General features: G+C 53.2%; 1 long non-coding RNA gene across 1 annotated transcript in view; it reads left to right on the plus strand.

Moving 5' to 3' along the window:
• LOC105729504 (uncharacterized) overlaps nt 1-5,925 on the plus strand; it is a 38,747-nt gene extending 32,822 nt beyond the window's left edge. The window contains exons 2-3 of the long non-coding RNA XR_001110262.2: nt 1,934-2,099; nt 5,769-5,925. This is a non-coding gene — a long non-coding RNA (uncharacterized LOC105729504). The remainder of the gene's footprint in view (nt 1-1,933; nt 2,100-5,768) is intronic.
• The last annotated feature ends 5,694 nt before the right edge of the window (nt 5,926-11,619 follow it).

The raw sequence follows: 11,619 nt of genomic DNA on the forward strand, positions 1-11,619 counted from the left end.
CGATTTCTCACCTCTGACCTTTATAACCCTGGTGGCGAGGACGGTGGGTAGGGACTGAGGAGAAAATCACACTGCGTACTCATTTCTATCCTTCCTCCCCACCACCATATTATATATAATTAAACACAGAGAGCACCAACCTGCAGTTAGCAATAAACGTCATGGAGACAATTTTCCTAAAGTGAAATTGACAAGCACCTTCCTCTCTCTTACTCACTCACTCACTCACTCTCTCTCTCTGCTCCATTCCAATGCCCCGAAGGAGATATCTGGCTCCCAGTAAATTTGCAACCCTTCTCCTGCCTCTGCAAAGGCTCTGGCCCCAGCATCCATCCATCCACAGCTGGTGGCTGTGGCTGCCTTGGGAAGGCAGTTTCCTGTGTTGCCCAGGCTGGTCTCAAACTCCTGAGCTCAAGTGATCCCCCTGCCTCAGCCTCCCAAAGTGCTAGGATTACAAGCTTGAGCCACCATGCCTGACTCCGGAGTGATCTTTCTAAACTACAAATCAGATCAGGCCACCTCCCTACTTAAAATCCTCCAAGAGCTCAGGGCCTTCATCAAAGTATTCTAGGGCTGAAGCCTTTCACGACCTGGTTCCCGGAGGAAACGCTATGCCGCCCCCAGCCTGGACCACTTGCAGCTCCTGGATGGGGAGTCCCTGCTTCTCTCATCCTCAGGTGTTAGTAAGAGCCACTCTCTCTACCAGGGTCTCTCTTTCCTCCCTCTTCTTTGCCAGGCCAATCATCCTGCAGGTTTAAGCTGAGCATGCTTCCTCTAGAGAGCCCTCCCTGCCTCCTCCACCAGAATAGGGGTCCTTCTTGGACATCCCCAGCACTCTCTTTCAGTCTCTTTTCTACAGTCTGTGATTGCACATCTGACCTGTCTCCCCTGAGCCGCACAGTGCCAGGCATGCAGAAATGCTCAGTAAGTGTGGTGAATGAATGAATGAAGGCTTGGCTGAATGAATGTATAGTGGACAGTTCCAGAAGAGGGTCCACCGGGCCTCTGGAATCCCACCTTCCACTAGGGGGAGCTCTCACCTTGGGCCACCTCCATGCTGGATGCTAAGAATTCGGTTTCCCTGGACAGAACCCAAACCTATATCCCCTTCTCTTCTCGGCACAGCTGAGGCAGCCTGGGATTTCCAGAGGGCTAGGGTGGGAGGGAGAGCAGTAGGGAAATGAACACATACCCTGTCTGGCTCACAGAGTTCAAGTTTCTCTTCTACCATGGTTGGCCCCACATGGGATTCCAGCAGGAGGGATACAGGTTCAGGACAAAAGGCTGGGATTTTAGCCCCTATCTTGACTCCCTGCTTCAACGGGACTTCTCTCAGAGGCTTTCACCCATCACCCCTCATGGACTCTGTGGCCACTTTGCCAAGAGAGGGAGGCAGCTGTCTCTATAAGGGCCCTTTCATCATCCTTACCGTGAAAACAAAAACGTGGCCGCCTCGGTGTCTCTGGGGGATTGGATCCAGGACCCCCGGCGAACACCAAAATCTAAGCATGCTCAAGTCCCTTCTATAAAAAGATGTCGTATTTGCCTGTAACCTACACACATTCTCCCATATACTTTAAATCATCTCTAGATTACTTGTAATACCTGGTACAATGTAAATGCTGTGTAAATAGTTGTAATACTGTGTTATTTAGATAAAGATAAGAAAAAGCTGTACATGGTCAGTACAAGCACAACTATCCATTTTCTTTTTTCTGAATATTTTTGATTTGCAGTTGGTTGGCTCCACGGATGCAGAACCCATGGATACAGAGGGCTGACTGTATAATGAGCAAGTCTGTGAATGCACTCCTGTGGGCATTAGGAAAACCAAAGGCTAACCAGGGTGGGAGGTGGCGGGCAAGGCCTCACATGTGCCAGGGCCACAGTGAATAACTCTGGTTTTGTTCCCCCCAAATTGCCCTCCCTCCAGGTCCTGCCCTGTCAGCATCTGAGTGCAACTTTCATTGTCACCGTGGGCCTTGCCTGATCCACCTGGAAGGTCCCGCCCTGGTGGAAGAAATACTAGTGGAGAGAGAATGACACGTGGAGATAAGAAAAGGGAAATCCAAGGAGGAGAAATTGGCCTCAAGTCTCTGGTATGCCAGGCACCGTGCCAGGTGCCTTTGCTGATTTGGGGCATATTTGATCCTCACATTGAGCCTGCAAAATGAGATAATGTTATCCCTGATGAGCAAGATAAAGCTCAGAGAGGTTAAGTGATTTGTGCAGGATCATCCAGGTAGTCTGTGGCCGAGGGCACTGGGACCCCCACCTGTGTGCCGCTCTCCCTGCCTCAGGCTGTGAGGTCTTAGTACTCCTCATCTCTCACTTGGCAAGGGCTTGCCATTCCCCCTTTCATCCCTTATCAGACACGGCCCTACCTACTCCCTCCCTAAATAGGGGGGCCTTGGTTGCTTTGTCTCTGAGCCTCCCCTTGACAGCTGTGAGGAAGGGGCCTGGTGCTGGCCCCAGCTGGAGCCCTGGCATGGAGCCCCCAGACACTCTCTGGTTACACCGTGACAAATCGGTTCCCCCACTCCCAGCCTCACAGGCTTGAGGGCAGGCCCAGTCACCTGCAGGCAGCCGGGCCTGGCTGTGAGAGGAGCCTGGGCCAGGGCTGGAGTGTGAGGCCTGGGAGAACTGGAATCAGTGTGGGAGTGGGTGAGGGGCCTCCAGAAAGCGATTTCTGCCCACTAGGTTCTGTGCTGGGTGCTGTCCTTGCAGTGATCCTGGGAGGTTGGCTGTGTGCCTCTTGCTCTACTGCAAAAGGGCAGCACGGTCAAGTCAGCTGTCCAGGTCCCGCAGCTAGGCCCGCCACAGCTGGACTTGGGTCCGGTTGACCACTGAAGTCTCTTTGTCCTGTGAGGTCATCAGGCCTAGCCTCCTCTAAGTGGCTTCCCTGGGAGAGCCTGCACTCAGTCCTGGCTCAGGCTGCAAGGATGGCCTCTGGGGTTCACACCAGTGACATCCCTGAGCCTCAGCTCTCTCACCTGTCACATGGTGACAGCGCATCTGGTTTTCCTGTCCCTGAGACTGAGACAGTGAAATCCATGGTTTGGAGGTAAACACAGATGGGTTCATTCTGGGTCGTGTGCCATTGAGGGCAGGTCGTGTGCCATTGGGGATTCTTTGCTCTTCCAGGAACAGCTCTACCTGATTCACTGAGGCCTCGTGGTCAGGGAGCCCAAGGAGCATTGGGTCACACCCACGTAGCCAGCAATCTTCACCTGCTTCTCCTGACCACATCCCTCTCAGCCAGATGTCAGTATTCCTGAACCCCAGGTTTCCCTCAGGGCGGGAAGCGAGCCCAGACGTCACATCCAGCCTCACAGCGTGCTCCCTTGCCCCACCCGCTGCGCCTCCTTCAGTTAGACAAACATGTGCCTCACAGCTCTATGTGCCAGGCTTTGTGCCAGGTGTGAGGGGCTTGCCCCGTGGCTAATGGAGGAGTCATACACGTACACAAATGAGTACTCTGTTTTGTGATTCATGCTGTAAGAGAGGTCTATTCCCACAGAGGAGGGGGCTTTCTAAGCAGGGTTTTGATAGCATAACAGGAGTTCACCATGAGAAGAACATTGTAGGGTAAGGAGTGCTACTGGAACACGTGTGTCAAATGTGGGGTGTATGAGGGAAATTCCAAGTATTGGATATAGTCGGGAAATGGGCTGCAAAGGGCGAAAGACAAGGAATCTGGGGGGCTTGGAGGAGGGGGCAGAGCGTGCTCAGAAGTTTAGATTTTTTTTTTTTTTTTTTTTGAGACAGAGTTTGACTCTTGTTGCCCAGGCTGGAGTGCAATGGCACGATCTCGGCTCACCGCAACCTCCACCTCCCGGGTTCAAGCGCTACTCCTGCCTCAGCCTCCTGAATAGCTGGGATCACAGGCACGCGCCACCACGGCTGGCTAATTTTGGGTTTAGTAGAGACAGGGTTTCTCCATGAGGTCAGGCTTGTCTCAAATTCCTGACCTCAGGTGATCTGCCCACCTCGGCCTCCCAAAGTGCTGGGATTACAGGTGTGAGCCACTGTGCCCGGCTGAGGTTTAGATTTCTAACAGGTGATATCAGGTAATAGTAATGCCCTCTCTCCTGCTGCCCCTCCCTAGGGATGGAGACACTGTCTTTCTCATGAGCTGGACTGACCGGGGCTCTCCTGGAGTCACCTCCTCCAGAGCTCCTCAGGGCAGCCACTTGGCCCTTATGCCTCAGAAGCTGTCTTGGGTTGGTCTGCCCTCTGCTTGTCTCCTCTGATGCAGGACAATTAGGTGTTTGCTGGGAGCCAGGAGCTCAGAACAGGCCGGGTATTTGGACTCGGTGCCTGGAGGTCAAATTGGCTGGAGGAAGGGCTGATCTTCCCCCGATGACCAGAGAGGCAAGGGCTGAAGGCAAGGCATTCTGGCCAACCCTCCTATGTTCAGAAGGTCTGGGGGCAGAGTCCAGCAGTCTCACTGCTGGAGGGGGGCTCCCAAGTCTTGTCTGAATGTTGTTATGTTGAAGCCCAACTGTGAGAACCCAGGGCCACATCCACAGGGACAAGAAGCTTCTGATTGCACAGGCTGGAGCCGCAGGACTTCTGGCACACCCTTCATGCTGAGGGATCAACAGTGGCCATCTCTGCACCTCTGTGGCCTCAGTATCAGGCTAAGCTCCTTGGCCTGCCTCCACTCTGCCAAGGCCTAGCCAGGCCCACGTTTTGTCCCACACGTGCCTTGCTGGGTGTTTCCAGCTTTCTCTGTCTCCATCTCAACATCTCATTTCTGTTTCATCTTCCCAGAACTCCAAGCTGGGCTGGCTGCTGCACCGTCACATGCCGGGGTTGTGGGAATCTCTCCTCCCTTTGCTCGGGATGGGACATACCCCTCTCCTCTCCTCAGTTTAGCTCATACAGAGGGGACTCTTTCAAGTGCTTTCCTCTGTTCGAGGGTGGCGAGGGAACCCACCTGGAGGCTGAAAACCGAAGGAGACACAGGGTTCTTTCCTTGGCTCAGACTCAGCCAGGGTTCTGTCCTCTCCTGCTCTTAGGTTATAGGGCTAGGAGGCTCAACCCTGTAGCTACAGCCTGAGGTGGCCCTGGGCGGGCTCTGCATTGGAGCTGCTAGGAGTCCCCTGCATCTCAGCCTGTTCTTTGGGTTGGGCTCCTGGTCACTCCCTCTAGCCTGGACTGGATTGTACTTCAGCCTATGGCTGTTCTTGTGGGCCCCTCAGTATAAAAAGCCTTTTCCTTGGCTGGGCATGGTGGCTCACACCTATAATCCCAGCACTTTGGGAGGCCAAGGAGGGCAGATCACCTGAGATCAACAGTTTGAGGCCAGGCTGGCCAACATGGTGAAACCCCAACTCTACTAACAATACAAAAAATAACTGGGCGTGGTCATGGGCATGTAATCCCAGACACTTGGGAGGCTGATGCAGGAGAATTGTTTGAATCCAGGAGGTGGAGGTTGCAGTAAGCCGAGATCGCGCTATTGCACTCCAGCCTGGGGGACAGGGTGAGACTCTGTCTCAAAAAAAAAAAAAAGCCTTTTCTCCTTGGCCACAGAGAATTTGCTCTGTTTCTGAACTCAGGTGGAGGTCATCTTGAAGCCTCCTTCTTCAGACCTCCTGGATGGAGGACGGAGGCCCTGGGCTCTGCAGTCCTGCCCTCTTTCCTCCCTTGCCCGACTTCCAGTCCATCTGCCTGGAGCAGACGTAAATGATGTAAAGTGCTTAGTACAGTGTCTGGCACATAGTCAATATGTAATACATGGTTCCTATTTTTGTTATTAGCTATTCAATAAACGGAAATGGATGAAGTCGCTGCTGATGGTGACGGTGATGATGTCGACACATCCCCCCTCCCTGGAATCTTGGCTGCTTCACCTGTGCTGGCTCTCTGGGCCAAGTTAAACCTGTAGTCACATTATGTGCTTTTACTTAAATTATTTTTATTGACACCCCTACCCTTTGCCTCTGTTGACAGGTGGTAATGAGCTCAGAGAAGGGTAGTGAAATGCTCAGGGTCACACAGCTCACTGATGAGGGAGGTGAGGGTGGAACCCAGGCACCCTGGTTCTCAGTGAAGTGCCTGGGGCCATTTTCATGCCTCTCGCTGCCTCCATCTCTCAGTTTATCTTCAGAGGAAGAAAGCTCAAGGTTGAGCTGGTCACCTTCTTAGCTGTCTAATCTTGGGCACGTCACTCAAACCCTCTGAACCTCGATGTTTTCATCTGTGCAATGGAGTCACAGCAGGACTGCTGCTGGGCATGAGTGAGGTAATACTGCACGTTAGAGGGTGGGGCCTGTGGACAGTCGGTGCTTAGTGAGCATTGGTTCCTGAGGGCAGGGACACACCTGCTCCTGAGGCCGACCTGCCAGGCAGCCAGGACTCAGATCTCTGCTCTCATCCTGCCTGTTGGCCTCTCTCGCCCCCGCCCTCAGCTTTCCTTAGTCCCTTCACCATCATGATCCATGGGTCACACACCCCCAACTGGTCTAGGCCTGTGCCTCAGGATGAGGGGCCAGAGCTTGTGTGTGCATATGTGTGTGTGTGTGTGACTGTGACCTCCTTTGGGAAGGGTTGAAGACTGTCACTTCCCACTTCACATATGATGTTCCCTCTATCTGGAATGCTCTCTCCAATGTCACCAGCACCCTCGCCCCGTCACTCCCTGCCCTCCACACCTTGAGTTGTCATTAGGAGGAAGAAGGAACCTGAGTGAGGCTGACTCTGAGCCCCCTACAAGGTCAGGCCCAGCTGGAGAGAGTTACTGGGATTTCACGCACATTCCTGTGGGGAGAGGGACTATCTCCCTGTTAGGGACCCTGCCGTGCAGGGACTTGACCCCCAGTCCTCTTGGAGGGGGTGGGTGATCTGTCACACACCCAGCTTGCCCACCCCATCTGGGTCCCCTCTTCCCTCTCCTCTGCCAGCTCCTAACTCTTTCCTCCCTATCTGCTTCTCACAAAGGGCTTCCTTAATGAGGGAGGAAAAAAGCACCAAATCTGCAAAAGCACAAAGTGCAGTGGGAAAGTCAGGACCGGATTCTCCCCTCTGTAGCAGTGTGACCTCAACTGTGCTGAGCCTTAGTTTTTTGTAAAAGGAGGAAAGGGGTCTGGGTGCAGTGGCTCATGCCTGTAATCCCAGACTTTGGGAGGCCAAGGCATGCAGATCAACTGAGGTCAGGAGTTTGAGACCAGCCTGGCCAACAGGGAGAAACCCCGTCTCTACTAAAAATATAAAAAAATTAGCCAGGCATGATGGTGGGCGGTGTAATCCCGGCTACTTGGTAGGCTGAGACACCAGAATCACTTGAACCTGGGAGGCAGAGGTTTCAGTGAGCTGAGAGATCGTGCCATGTACTCCAGCCTGGGTGACAGAGTGAGATACTGTCTAAAAACAAAACAAAATAAAAGCCACAAAAATGGGAGAAAGGGTAGAAATAAGTGAAGTAAGCACGTGAGAGCCTGGCACTGAGCAGTGCCCAGAAATCATAGGAACAGAGGTGGGGTGGGGTGATGGTGGTGATGGTGGTGGTGATGATGGTGGTGGTGATGGTGGTGGTGATGGTGGTGGTGATGGTGGTGGTGGTGATGGTGGTGGTGATGGTGGTGGTGATGATGGTGGTGGTGATGGTGGTGGTGATGGTGGTGGTGGTGATGGTGATGGTGGTGATGGTGGTGGTGATGATGGTGGTGGTGATGGTGGTGGTGATGGTGGTGGTGATGGTGGTGGTGGTGATGGTGGTGGTGATGGTGGTGTTGGTGGTGGTGATGATGGTGGTGATGGTGGTGGTGATGATGGTGGTGGTGATGGTGGTGGTGATGATGGTGGTGATGGTGGTGGTGGTGATGGTGGTGGTGATGATGGTGGTGGTGATGGTGGTGGTGATGATGGTGGTGATGGTGGTGGTGATGATGGTGGTGGTAGTGATGGTGGTGATGGTGGTGGTGGTGACGGTGGTGGTGATGATGGTGGTGATGGTGGTGGTGATGGTGGTGGTGATGGTGGTGGTGATGGTGGTGGTGATGGTAGTGGTGATGGTGGTGTTGGTGACAGTGTTAGTATTGGTGATGGTGTTGGTGTTGGTGGCAGTAATGGTGGTGGTGGTGATGGTGGTGGTGATGATGGTGGTGATGATGGTGGTGGTGATGATGGTGGTGATGGTGGTGGTGGTGATGGTGGTGGTGATGATGGTGGTGGTGATGGTGGTGGTGATGGTGGTGGTGATGGTAGTGGTGATGGTGGTGTTGGTGACAGTGTTAGTATTGGTAATGGTGTTGGTGTTGGTGGCAGTGATGGTGGTGGTGGTGATGGTGGTGTGATGGTGGTTTGATGGTGGTGGTGATGGTAGTGGCGTGATGGTGGTGGTGTGGTGATGATGGTGTGATGGTGGTGGTGATAGTGGTGATGGTGGTGGTGGTGATAGTGGTGATGGTGGTGGTGATAGTGGTGATGGTGGTGATGGTGGTGGTGTGATGGTGGTGGTATGATGGTGGTGGTGGTGATAGTGGTGATGGTGGTGATGGTGGTGGTGTGATGATTGTGGTGATGGTGATGATGGTGATGCTGGTGATGTGATAATAGTGTTAGTGGTGGGGTGATGCTGGTGGTGTGGTGGTGATGAAGATGATGGTAGTGGTGGTGATGATGATGATGGTAGTGGTGGTGATGCTGGTGCTATAATTATGATGGTTGTGGTGGAGGTGGCGGTGGTGGTGGTGGTGCCAGGCCAGCTCCATGAAGATGAACACCAGACTCTTCCAGCATCAGCAGGATTCTCCTTCATCTTGGAGCCACTGTCCAGCACCCAGCAGGAGGGCTGGGCAGAGCAAAGGGCCTGAGACTGTCCCTGAGAAACCAAACATCACTGGTTTGGGGTCATTGTCCCCCGAAAAGCTCTATAAACAGCCATTCCAGACCATTCCAGGGTCCCAGATGATGAAACCCCTAGGGTGGAGCTCAGGAAGCTGCCTGTGTAGGGAGGGCCATTGGAGTGTCTCGGGTCTTTGTCAGGTCTCTCCAGCCACCTTCCCTCCCTCAGCTGCTGGCCACTGCACGGGGACTCCCCACACCCATGAGGCTTCCATTTTCCCTGAGGGTGGGGGAGCCTCCTTTCATCTAGGCTGGCAGGGCTCTAACACTCCTGGCCTCCCTTCCTGGGGCTCGGGTCTGAGGCTGGGGCAGGAGGGCGTGGGTGGCAACAGCATTAGAGTAGCCAATTTGGACTCCTGCCTCACTGACACTGCATGCAGAGTCAGAAAGATGTGAGTTCAAGGCCTGCTGAGACAACCCCTGAGCATTTGGGAGTTGGGCCACAGCACTGGATTCAAAAGCAGGCTCCAGGCTGGGTGCAGTGGCTCACGCCTGTAATCCCAGCACTTTGGGAGACTGAGGTAGGTGGATCACTTGAGGTCAGGAGTTTGAGACCAGCCTGGCCAACATGCTGAAACCCCATCTTTACTAAAAATACAAAAATTAGCCTGGCATGGTGGCAGGAGCCTATAATTCCAACTACTTGGGGGCTGAGACAGGAGAATCCTTGAACCCAGGAGGCAGAGGTTGCAGTGAGCTGAGATCATGCCACTGCACTCCAGCCTGGGTGACAAGAGGGAAACTGTCTCAAAAAAGCAAAAACGAAAGCAGGCTCCACTTACAAGGCGTGGTCTGCAGCTGGGTGGAGAGGAACAGGGAAACTGTGTTTGGGCTAGTGAGAGGAGGAAATAGCCTAACTGCCCCTCTCCCCACCCCAACATCCACACTACCCCAGGTCTCGGAAACAGCCTGTCCCCCAAGCCCCCTGCCCCACTTGTCCCACCAAGACAGGATCTCCCTGGATGGTTTGAGGGGTGGCCTGGGGTGGGGTCACACTTTCAGCTCTTTCAGCTCTTCCCTTGCTCCCCATCTCAACAAGATTTGGCTCTTGGAGGTTCTCAACAACCCCCATCCCCTCCACTGGCCACCCGGATCCTGCCAGCTTCAGCTTCTTGCTACGACAGTCACTGCCAATGAGGACTAGTTGTTCTTCCACTTTATTTCACCTGGGACAAGATGAGCATTTTTAAAGAGGAATGTTACCAGGAAAATAAGAAAAACAGAAAATATGAAAACGCAGGAATGGCAGTTTGTGGAGCACCTATTTCTTCTCCTGATATAATTGATCATCCAGCCACAGACTCGCTAGAAATCTCTGAAGGTCAGCACTGCCTGCAGAGTTTGGGCGACTCAGGAGGAAGTGAAGTTCCAGCCACTGAGGGTATTCTAGGTGGGCTTTGGGGTCTCTTTGGTGGGAAATGACCTTGAAAAGTCATTGCATCATGCTAATCCTTTACACTGGCACAGAAGTTCATAGTTTATAAAGGGGTTTCACCTGCATTCTCGTGTATTTGCTAAATCCTAGAAAACAGGCTGAATATGGGTTGATAGTACCATTTTGCAGATGAGAAAACTGAGGCACAAGAGCAAAGTGGCTTTTCCAAAGTCGCATAAGTGGAGTGTGAGGTTGCTGTGCTTTTATTCTGAGCCTTGCTGGGGCACAGCTGCTCCAACTTCAGGGCACCCACGTTTCTTAGCTTGGCATGTAGAGCCCACCCCCACCCACTTGCCTCTTGCTTGTCTGTTTACCTTCTTCCAGGTAGGTCCACTTTTGCAGGGCACTTAGAAGGTAGGCAGAGGTGATTCTGGAGTTAAGGAGCCATCAGCAGGGGGAGTGGAAGCATCACTCTCCCAGGATCACATCAGCAAAACAGACCCACCGCCACCCAGGAGGGAATGGGTGGAGGAGGGGACCTGAAAAGCTTAGAATTCCCAAAGCAAAGAGCCAGAAGCTGAGGGGCCGCCTGTCTCCTTGGAGTGATGGAGGTTGACAGTTGAGCTGTCTGTCCATCTGAGCAGGGGCCCTCTGTCCTCCCAGGACCCCACGCTATGGCCTCAGGTCCTTGTCGAAAATCCCCCAAGTTGAGTATATATTGAGAAAACCTCAGCATGGTCTGAAGTAATTAAAACAAGAGGGGATTTATACATGCAAATGCTTCTGTTAAAATAAAGTTAGACCCTGTGGAGTTTCTCCTAGCCTTGGCAAGGTGGAAGGCACAGATCCACCCTCCTCAGGCAGAGTTCTGGCTCGAAGTGTGCGTTTGTTTTTTGAGGGGGTTGGGGACAGGATGAGCTTTCATACGCTGGGGTGACTGAAGACTCAGGGAATCTGGGGACCTTTAAGACTGGAACATATTTATGGATGTGGCGGGGACTGGGGCAGATTAGTTCTGGCAAGTTCCATGAGCAGCACCACGGGAAGCTTCAAATCAGGGCACAACAACCTCAAGAAGAGAAATGAGGACAGCTGGCCTCCAGGTCCTTGTTGAGGAAAAGCTGGATCTGACTGGGATAGGGGGTGGCTGTGGGCTGGGTGGGGAGGCGTGGACACGGGGATTCCTGAGCACAGGCGGTGGGCATCGCATCTCACTTGCCCCTCACTGCAGCCCTGGGGGTCTCAGGCGTTATCATCTCCATCTTACACTCCTTGCCCCAGATCACTAAGAGAGACTTGATGATTGAACACAGGCCTGCAAGACTCCAAGACTGGGCCCACCGCCCCCATTTGTGTGTATCTAGGCTGTGCTTTGAGATCCCAGAGCACTA

The sequence above is a fragment of the Aotus nancymaae genome, unplaced genomic scaffold (assembly GCF_030222135.1).
Source record: "Aotus nancymaae isolate 86718 unplaced genomic scaffold, 86718_ANA_hifiasm-v0.15.2.pri h1tg000012l, whole genome shotgun sequence".
NCBI lineage: Eukaryota > Metazoa > Chordata > Mammalia > Primates > Aotidae > Aotus > Aotus nancymaae.